The sequence below is a fragment of the Moschus berezovskii genome, chromosome 3, assembly GCF_049115385.1.
Source record: "Moschus berezovskii isolate FMDL1 chromosome 3, NW_MosBer_1.0, whole genome shotgun sequence".
Classification (NCBI taxonomy): domain Eukaryota; kingdom Metazoa; phylum Chordata; class Mammalia; order Artiodactyla; family Moschidae; genus Moschus; species Moschus berezovskii.
Window position 1 is genome coordinate 14802763 of NC_142462.1, and position 10789 is coordinate 14813551.

The 10789-nt window shown below is 38.8% G+C and overlaps 1 pseudogene; it reads left to right on the forward strand.

Moving 5' to 3' along the window:
- The first annotated feature begins 3944 nt into the window (after positions 1-3944).
- On the forward strand, positions 3945-4439 carry LOC129552208 (gametocyte-specific factor 1 pseudogene; annotated as a pseudogene).
- The last annotated feature ends 6350 nt before the right edge of the window (positions 4440-10789 follow it).

Below are 10789 nucleotides of genomic sequence, written 5' to 3' on the forward strand. Positions count from 1 at the left end.
ATATGACAAAAGGAAATAAAATCTAGAGAGAACAGAGGTTTGACACACAAGCTGCTTCCATTCAGCAAAAGAATAAAACCAGTAAGAGTGCTTTGGGAGGAGGTGGGGGAAGGCATAGAGGGAGAGAGACAGGAGAGGCAAGAGGAGGTAGAACACAGGAGACTGGTGCTGCTTCTCCAGTGTCTGACCTAGAGACTCGTGGACAAGGGATACTAGCTAAACCAGGGAGCTCGAGGGATGTTGAAAGTAGAGTTCTGCATGCTGTGCCTCCCATTTGGTTGCCTGGGAGAAATCCACCGGGCAGGGTGTCCTATACCAACATGGGATGGGCCTAGCAGCATAAAGAGAGTGGACAAGTCTGGCCAAAGGAAAGCATCATCTCCCTAGCTTTCTTTTTTTTTTTTAATTAATTTATTTTTTATTGGAGGCAAATTATTTTACAATATTATATTGGTTGGTTTTGCCATACATTGACATGAATTCGCCCCAGGTTTACATAAGTTCCCCTTCCTGAACCCCCCTCCCACCTCCCTCCTCCCTTTATCCTCCCTCTGGGTCATCCCCGCACGCCAGCCCCGAGCATCCTATAACATGCATCGACCCTGAACTAGTGATTCGTTTCACATATGACAACGTATATGTTTCAATGCCATTCTCCCAAATCATCCCACCCTCACAAGTGGACAACCCAGAAGATTCCATATGCTCCCACAAAGGAAGCAATGGAAAGGATGGTAGAGGTATGCATTGAGATCCAAAGCAGCCTGCCACGAGGTCCACCATGGTAAGAGGCAGGGGACCCCACAGAGAATTTGCGGATGAACTACTCGGGCTTGGGAATCAGATGGAGGATATGGCAGATCCTCTTCATGCTGTTCATGGGGTTCTCAAGGCAAGAATGCTGAAGTAGTTTGCCATTCCCTTCTCCAGTGGACCACATTTTGTCAGAACTTTCCACCACAGCCCCTCATTCTTGAGTGGCCCTATATGTCACAGCTTATAGTTTCATTGAGTTAGACAAGGGTATAAATCGAAGAAAGCAGGGAAAACCACTAGACCATTCAGGTATGATCTAAATCAAATCCCTTACGATTATACAGTGGAATTGACAAATAGATTCAAGGCATTAGTTAGATCTGATAGAACGCCTGAAAAACTATGGACAGACATTTGTAACACTGTACAGAGGGTAGTGATCCAAACTATACCCAAGGGGAAAAAAATGCAAAAAGACAAAATGGTTGTCTGAGGAAACTTCACAAATAGCTGAGGAAAGAAGAGAAGCAAAAGGCAAAGGAGAAAAGGAAAGATATACCCATCTGAATGCAGAGTTCCAAAGAATAGCAAAGAGAGATAAGAAAGCCTTCCTAAGTGAATAATGCAAAGAAACAGAGGAAAACAATAGAATGGGAAAGACTAGAGATCTCTTCAAGAAAATTAGAGATACCAAGGGAACATTTCATGCAAAGATGGGCACAATAAAGGACAGAAATGGTATGGACCTAACAGATGCAGAAGATATTAAGAAGAGGTGACAAGAATACACAGAAAAACTGTACAAAAAAGATCTTCATGATCCAGATAACCACGATGGTGTGATCACTCACCTAGAGCCAGATATCCTGGAGTGCAAAGTCAAGTGGGCCTTAGGAAGCATCACTACGAACAAAGTTAGTGGAGGTGATGGAATTCCAGCTGACTTATTTCAAATTATGAAAGATGATGCTATGAAAGTTCTGCACTCAATATGCTAGCAAATTTGGAAAACTCAGCAGTAGCCACAGGACTGGGAAAGGTCAGTTTTCATTCTAATTCTGAAGAAGAGCAATGCCAAAGGAGATTCAAACTGTTGCACAGTTGCACTTACTTCACATGCTAACAAGGTAATGCTCAAAATCCTTCAAGTTAGGCTTCAACAGTATGTGAACCAAGAACTTTCAGATGTACAAACTGGATTTAGAAAAGGCAGAGGAACCAGAGATCAGATTGCCAATATCGTTGGATCACAGAAAAAAGCAAGAAAATTCCAGAAAAACACCTACTTCTGCTTCATTGACTACGCCAAATCATTTGACTGTGTGGATTACAACAAACTGTGGGAAATTATGAAAGAGATGGGAATACCAGACCACTTGACCTGCCTCCTGAGAAACCTGTATGCAGGTCAAAAAGCAACAGAACTAGACATGGAACAATGGACTGGTTCCAAATTGGGAAAGGAATATGTCAAGACTGTATATTGTCACTCTGCTTATTTAACTTCTATGCAGAGTACATCATATGAAATGCCAGGCTGGATGAAGCATAAGCTGGAATCAAGATTGCCAGGAGAAATATCAATAACCTCAGATATGCAGATGACACCACCCTTATGTCAGAAAGTGAAGAGGAACTAAAGAGCCTCTTAATGAGGGTGAAAGAGGAGAGTGAAAAAGCTGGCTTAAAACTCAACATTCAAAAAACTAAGATCATGGCATCCAGTCCCATCACTTCATGGCAAACAGATGGGGAAATTATGGAAACAGTGGCAGACTTTATTTGTCGGGGGGAGGGGCTCCAAAATCACCTCAGACGGTGACTCCAGCCATGAAATTAAAAGACACTTGCTCCTTGGAAGAAAAGCTATGACCAACCTAGACAGCATATTAAAAAGCAGAGACATTACTTGGCCGACAAAGGTTTTTAGTGTATGGTCAAGGCTATGGTTTTCCCAGTAGTCATGTATGGATATGAGAACTGAACCATAAAGAAAGCTGAGCACTGAAGAACTGATGCTTTAGAGCTGTGGTTGGAGAAGACTCTTGAAAGTCCCTTGGACTGCAAGGAGATCCAACAAGTCCATCCTAAAGGAAATCAGTCCTGAATATTCATTGGAAGGACTGACACTGAAGCTGAAACTCCAATAATTTGGCCACCTGATGGGAAGAACTGACTCATCGGAAAAGACCCTGATGCTGGGAGAGGCTGAAGACAGGGGGAGAAGGGTACGACAGAGGATGAGATGGTTGGATGGCATCACTGACTCAATGGAACATGAGTTTGAGCAAACTCTGGGAGCTGGTGAAGGACAGCGAAGCCTGGCATGCAGTAATCCATGTGATTGCAAAGAGTCAGACACAACTTAGCAACTAAACAACAACAATCGCAGATCCTCAACAAGGTCTCCATGAAGAACCTAGATGGGATTAAGGAAGCAGAACAGAGCCACTTGGTCCTCCCAAGATGGGAAATAAGAAGAAAGGAGCAAGTATGTGTTCATAAGCCACAGATTTCATGGTGGACACCAGAAGGATACTCACGTTATTCATATCTGAGATGGTATGAGTTTAACTTTGTAAGCATTCAACATATAGTTATTCAATATTTGGTAGCATACAGTTTATGGTCTTAAAGGTAGGATAAAAGTCCTAGCTGATTCAAAGTTGCAAGGCTCCCATCTACTGGTAATTTGCTCAAATTTCAGGCACATGATTCTTGAAATTGTTGACAATTTAAGAAGAGCCAAATATAATTCATACACAGTGACAAAGAACATCACAATTTCTCAAAACTGCTCAAAATTCTTGTTGATGTTCAAATGTAAATTGAGAATTTCTAGAGAAGGGTATAGAAATATGAAACAAAGATTTCATTTCCTACTTGTTTTCAGTGTTATAAAGGTTCCTCCACCTTGGAGATCATTGTTAGAGAAAATACGCACACAGGGGTTGGAAAGGTAATAAACACATTTTGAGAGGAAAAGCTGAAAGGACTGATTACCTTCCAAGAATTTTAATGGAAAAAGATAAAAAACAATCATGTAGTCCTCCTCAGCACTGTCTAACAGAAATACAATGAGCCACATATATATTTTAAATTTTCTAGTGGTCACATTTAAAAAATAGGTGACTATGGGGAGAGCGTGACTTGGCCAAGCACTTGGACTTGGCTCCTTCATTTCCAACATGGAAGAAACTTACAATGATACCCTGGACCCTGAAAGGTTATTACAATGTCCCTATTATAAAAAAGAAAAATCAGATATGTGCCTGCACGTTTCCTTATCATCTTATCAAGCACAAAAAAAATAATCCTGATTATTTAAAAAATCTGGCTATCTGCCCCTTCAGTGGTTACCATCAGGTTCCTCTGGCTGAAATCAGGCATATCTAAAGCTGTGATGACAAAAGCTGTATTGAGCAGGATGCAGTCATCCAGAAACCTTGGACAAGAGACTCTGACTGAGAGCACATAACAGGTGCCCTCCTCACGAAGAACACGGGGATAAAGATTTGTAGGAACAGACCAGCACCCCATTTGTCTGGAGGCACGGCCAACTACTGTGGTAACAACAGCCCTGCCAGTCAAGCAACATCGTTATGGAGCCTAAGAGTAACCTGGCTTCAGGCATGCAAGTTCCCAAGCCTCTGCCATGGAAAAACAATGGAAATGCCCAGTAAATGAATATCTATGTCATCAAACGCGAGGCCCTTGCTTCTTCCTGCTACAGCGGGTTCTTCACTTTTCTCCTCCTAATCTAATTATAGAAAGATATAAATTGTCTATGACTTTCAAAGTGACAAGTACCTTTTTTTTCTCCCCCTCTATGAGTGCTTACTCATTTGATGCAAGAAAGAACCCTCATGCTCAGAAGAACTGTTTCAAATAAACCATCATTACAGATAACTTGAAAACTAAATAAACTAAAAATATGAAGCAAAAAGAAACAAGTAAAAGTAGTCTCAATAGTAATATTTTGTCTAATGCAAGGTATCTAAAATATTTCTCATTTCAGGTATAATCAGTATAAAAATTTTAATGAGATATTTTATAGGTTTTTTTTTCATACTAAGTCTTCAAAATCCACTGTACATACTATACTTACAGTATATCTCAATATGGATGCTAAATATTCAGTGGTTAAAGTGAAATCCACTCCTACCAAAATAATAAATTTGTGTTTAGCAGAAAAATGTTACCCTGCTACCTTCTATTTTAAATTTAAAATACTTAAAATTTTGGTTTCTTAGTCACATTAGCCATATTTCCAGTGCTCAACTTAAATGGCTAGTAAATACCCTGTTATACAGTAAATATCCAAGTGGATAATTAGCACAGGTACAAAACTGATGTACAGTGAATGAATGACTGAATAACTTGTCTAAGTTCCATAGTTTACTAGCTGCCACTTTCATATTTTTACACTGAACAATTATCTGGGACTAATTGGATATGAGGGGAAAGAGAGAAAGGAGCCAAAGAGTTTGGGAGGAAGGCATAAGGAGAATTAGAGTGCCATGGACAGAATCAGAAACACTGAGAAGGAAGACTTGGTTCAAAAGGAAAAATAACGAATACTGGAGCTCTGAAAGTTCCCTGCTGTGAGGAATATAGCTCCTAACAAAGCTCCCAGTGATCATTAGTAGCACCAACAGAATCTACCATCACAACTGCTCACATCTCTTGGTCCACACTGTCCAATGGCTACACATAATCCTGTCCTGTCTAGTCTGAAACCGAAGTCAAACTCCAGCTGTTAGTCTGATCCATGGTTGGTTCTGTTAGTCTGATCCATGATTCTCAGGACGTTTGTCTGAATTTCACACCTACCTGTTTTCTTATGGTTGCTCTGAACCCTGAATTTCTACTGCTGCCTGTTCTGCTCTTCCTAGTGCCCTCCTGCCATCTTCGACCACAACATTTTGCTTCTGACCTTCTTCTAGTCTTGCCCCTGAATTTTGTTATGCCCAGCCATATCCATCTCTCTTTTTTTTTTTTTTCAGCCAAGCAACATGGCATATAAGATGCAGGATCTTAGTCTCCCAACCAGGAATCAAACCCATTCTCCCTGCAGTGGAAGCATGGAGTCTTAACACTGGACTATCAGGGAAGTCCCCAATCCATCCTTTTTTTAAATCAATTCACTTTTTAATTTTTGACATTACAGAACAAAACTGAAATATACTAGTATTGTATGCTTATATTTCTTAGAGACAAACAAATAAAATTCATGAACCAAAAACTGAAAATAAACCCCAAAACAGGGAAGAGTTTATAAAAACTAAATATGGATCTGAGCATTAACAGCTGAAGAGAGGATGTGATTTTCAAGTGATAACAAGTCCAAGTCACAGGCATGACTTGGACTTCAAGTCATGTCTGTGACACCAGTTCACCTGGCTACCTCTGTATCTGTAGTAGGCAACCTCTCAGATGACCCCCAATGATCCTCACCTCCCAATGTCTATGTCCTAATAATGCCCAGCAGAAGTGATGGACTATAATTTCTTCTGAGAACTTTCCTCTTGGATTCTCTTTCTTACTTTCTCACTCACTTATTCTGAACAAAGTCAAATGCAGTGTCGCAAGCTGCCCTACAGGAGACGCAGGCAAAGACAACTAGCTAAGTTGCATCCAGATCTCTAACCTACAGAAGCTGTATTTTTAAACTAAGTTTTGGAGTAATTTGTTACATAGCAGGAGATAACTAATACAGCCTGGAACCTTAGTTTTCTTATAGAAAACTCATGTAATCTATCCTATCTACAATGAATTGAATTTTGGACATTCAAGTGATCACAAGATATTCAAACCAGAATATGCACAAGATATTTACTAAAACAGACCTGGAGCCTAAGGAACGGTTAGCATCAAGGTTAAAAAGGAAGTCATGACAGTGTGTTGACTGTCTCTGAAGACTTTGAATGTAAATATGAAGTTCTGTCAAATGGATGAGGGAAATCGTTTCTTCCCTTGTGAGTCTCACTTGGCAGAGAGAAGGGAGCTCATGAGAAACATTTGGGGAAATTTACAAACATATCCACAACCTCACCTTCCTCCTTTAAACCAGACTTATATCAGAATCTCCAGGAAGAAAATCCAGTCATGTACATTTTCCTAAGTTCCAAGAAAGTAGAATTTAAAAACACATTAATCTCGTATATAGAATTACATACGGGCCAAATCTGTTATAGGTTCAATATAACCAAGTTTTCCAGAAGGCCTCCATTATAACATAAGCATTTCTTTAACAAGCTAGCATCATAGCACAGAACTGTACCATAGCTGATAGCATAAGTCACCTTCTTTTGTATTAAAAGTATCCTCTAAAAATGAATTTCAACCATCAGTGACTTATGCACAAGAAGTTCTTTTAATACCTCACCTGGCCTCTCACTGAGGCAATGAGAAATTTGAAGTTTCATTATGATAGACTTGAGGATCTGTAAATTATTTCTAGATGCCTAATAGAAATTACAGAAATTATATTTTTACTGAGGATAAAAGTTACAGGCTAACTAAAATGTCATGTCTTTAATTAAACAGAAATTAATCACTATACCTATTACTAGCATATTATTAATATTACTATTATCATATGTTAATTAGTATAAAGATGGACAGTTAATGACCCCATAGAAACTACCTACATCAGTATCCGATCTTGATTTTGTAACTGATCTTAAACCTAATACAAAGTGACAGCCAAATTAAAGTGAATCACACTTAAGTATCTCTAGACACTCTTGAATTTTATTACTAGCAGTTAGTACAGTAGAAAAATCAAGAGTATTTGAATCAGAGAATATTAGAATCTGTGCAGTCCTATCTGTACAAAGGGAATTTCCAAACATCAGATTTTTTCATCTGTCATGTGGGGATAATGCTAAAGGATGCTGGGAAATTAAATGAGAAAATGTGGCAGCCTAATGCTTAGCAAATAGCACAAAGCTTAGCACATACAAGTTCAACAGTTGTTGTTACTGCCTCTTTTCTTTAGTGCTTCTTGGCAAATCAAACATTTATGCAATCTAATATACTTGTAAATCTTGATGAATATGGATCATTGATTATAATTAAGATCAACAACTCAATCTCCCAAGACAAAATAAATAAAAGCAAAAATAAACAAATGGGACCTAATCAAACATACAAGCTTTTGCACAGGGAAGAAAACCATGAACAAAATAAAAAAACAACCTACAGAATGGAATAAAATACTTGCAAACAATGTGACCAACAAGAGGTTAACATCCAAGATATACAAATAACTCATGCTCGTCCTCAGTTTGAGTATATATAACTCAGTATAAAAAAAAATAATCAAAAAATGGTCAGAAGACCTAAACAGATATTTCTCTAAAAAAGACATTCAGATGGTCAACAAGCACATGAAAAAATGTTCAACATCGTACTTACTACAGTAATACAAATCAAAACCTCAGTCAGTCGCCAGTCAGAATAACCATTATCAAAAAGTCTACAAATAATAAATGCTGGAGAGGTGTGGAGAAAAGGGAACCCTTCTATAATGTTGGTGGGAATGTAAAGTGGTAGAGCCACTATGGAAAACAGTATGAAGGTTCCTTAAAAACCTAAAAACAGAGCTGCCATATGATCCATCAGTCCTGCTCCTGGGCATATATCCAAAAAGACAAAAAGTCTAAATAATTTGAAAATGATACGTGTACCCCAATATTCACAGAAGCACTATTTACAATAGTCAAGACATGGAAACAACTCAAGTGCACAAAACAGAAGAATGGTTTAAAAAGATGCGATCTCTGTCTCTCTCTCTCTCTCATTCACACACATACACACACTGGAATATTACTCAGCCAGAAAAAAACATGAAATATTGCCATTTGCAGCAATATGGATGGATGCAGAGAATATCTAAGTCACTGTCAGACAGAAAAAGATAAATATATAGTATCTCATATGTGTAATTAAAAAATAATACAAATGAATTTACATACAAAACAGAAACTCATATAAAACATATAAAACAAACTTATGATTATCAAAGGGAAAAGGAATGGGGGAAGGATAAATTAGGAGTATGGGATTAGTAGATAAAAACTACTATGCATAAAATGCGCTTCCCTGGTGACTTAATGGTAAAGAATCCACCTGCCAATGCAGGAGACATGGGTTCACTCCCTGGGTCGGGAGGATCTCCTGAAGAAGGAAATGGTAGCCCATTCCAGTATTTTTGCCTAGAAAATCCCATGGACAGAGAAGCCTGGCAGGCTACAGTCCCTGGGGTGGCAAAAGAATCAGATACAACTTTGGGAATAAACAGCAACAACAGTAATGCACAAAATAGATCAGTAACAAGGATTTGCTATATAAAACAGGGCACTTTATTCAATATCTTATAATAAACTATAATGGAAAATAATCTAAAATATATATATATTAGAAAAAATAATTTAGATCAATATTGAAATAAATAATAAGTTCTTTGATATGAAATTTTTTAAAACATAGAGTCCACGTGAAAAAATAATACAAGGGGTCTCTGATGATGTTTAAAAGTTGTGAGTAACTGACAACTCAAATATGTTCTAGTATACTTTAATTCTGCTCAGTGTCTTCTTTGATAGAAATGACAAAAAGCATCTCATCATATTTTATATTCTCCATCACAGCCTTCATTTTTGTGTGTGTATATAACCCAAATGGGACCATGCTAAGTGTTGTTCTCTAGAGCTTAGTTTTCACTTGTAATAATAAATTGCAGACAGATTTCCATGTTAGCAAATACAGCTATAACTCAATCTTTAATATACTAACATTAACTATACTTAATATACTAACATTTATTTAATTAGCCTCTTTTGAGGCACATTTAAATGTTTCAAAATTTTCTCTATTATAAATTATCCTTATCTGTGAATCTCTGTACATGTATCTTTAGACACTTGGGTATTTCTGTAGGATTGCATAAATTATGAATGCACTTAGCTGGGAGTAACAAAAACCATACCAAGAATGATCGTTAAAATGGATTTCCTTACATAATAAAATGCTAAAAGGTAAGCAACTGCTAGCATTGTTCTTTCAACCCTTCCACTCCAGCATCCTTAGCTGATTGCAGCCATGAAATTAAAAGACGCTTGCTCCTTGGAAGGAAAGTTATGACCAACCTTGATAGTATATTAAAAAGCAGAGACATTACTTTGCCAACCAAGGTCCGTCTAGTCAAGGCAATGGTTTTTCCCGTGGTCATGTATGGATGTGAGAGTTGGACTGTGAAGAAGGCTGACCGCCGAAGAATCGATGCTTTTGAACTGTGGTGTTGGAGAAGACTCTTGAGAGTCCCTTATACTGCAAGGAGATCCAACCAGTCCATTCTAGAGGAGATCAATCCTGGATGTTCATTGGAGGGACTGATGCTAAAGCTGAAACTGCAATACTTTGGCCACCTCATGCGACGAGTTGACTCACTGGAAAAGACTCTGATGCTGGGAAAGGTTGGGGGCGGGAGGAGAAGGGGACGACGGAGAATGAGATGGCTGGATGGCATCACCGATTCTGTGGACATGAGTTTGAGTGAACTCCGGGAGTTGGTGATGGACAGGGAGGCCTGGCGTGCTGTGATTCATGGGGTCGCGGAGAGTCGGACACGACTGAGCGACTGAACTGAACTGAACTGATGCTCATTATATTCATTATTTTATATGCTTTTGAACTGTGGTGTTGGAAAAGACTCTTGAGAGTCCCTAGGACTGCAAGGAGATCCAACCAGTCCAATCTAAAGGAAATCAGTCCTGAATATTCATTGGAAGGACTGATGCTGAAGCTGAAACTCCAATACTTTGGCCACCTCATGCCAAGAACCGACTCATTGGAAAAGACCCTGATGCTGGGAAAGATTGAAGGCAGGGGGAGGAGGGTATGACAGAGGATGAGATGGTTGGATGGCATCACTGACCTGATGGACATGAATTTGAGTAAGCTCCGGAAGTTGGTGATGGACAGGGAGGCCTGGTGTGCTGCAGTCCATGGGGTCACAAAGAGTCGG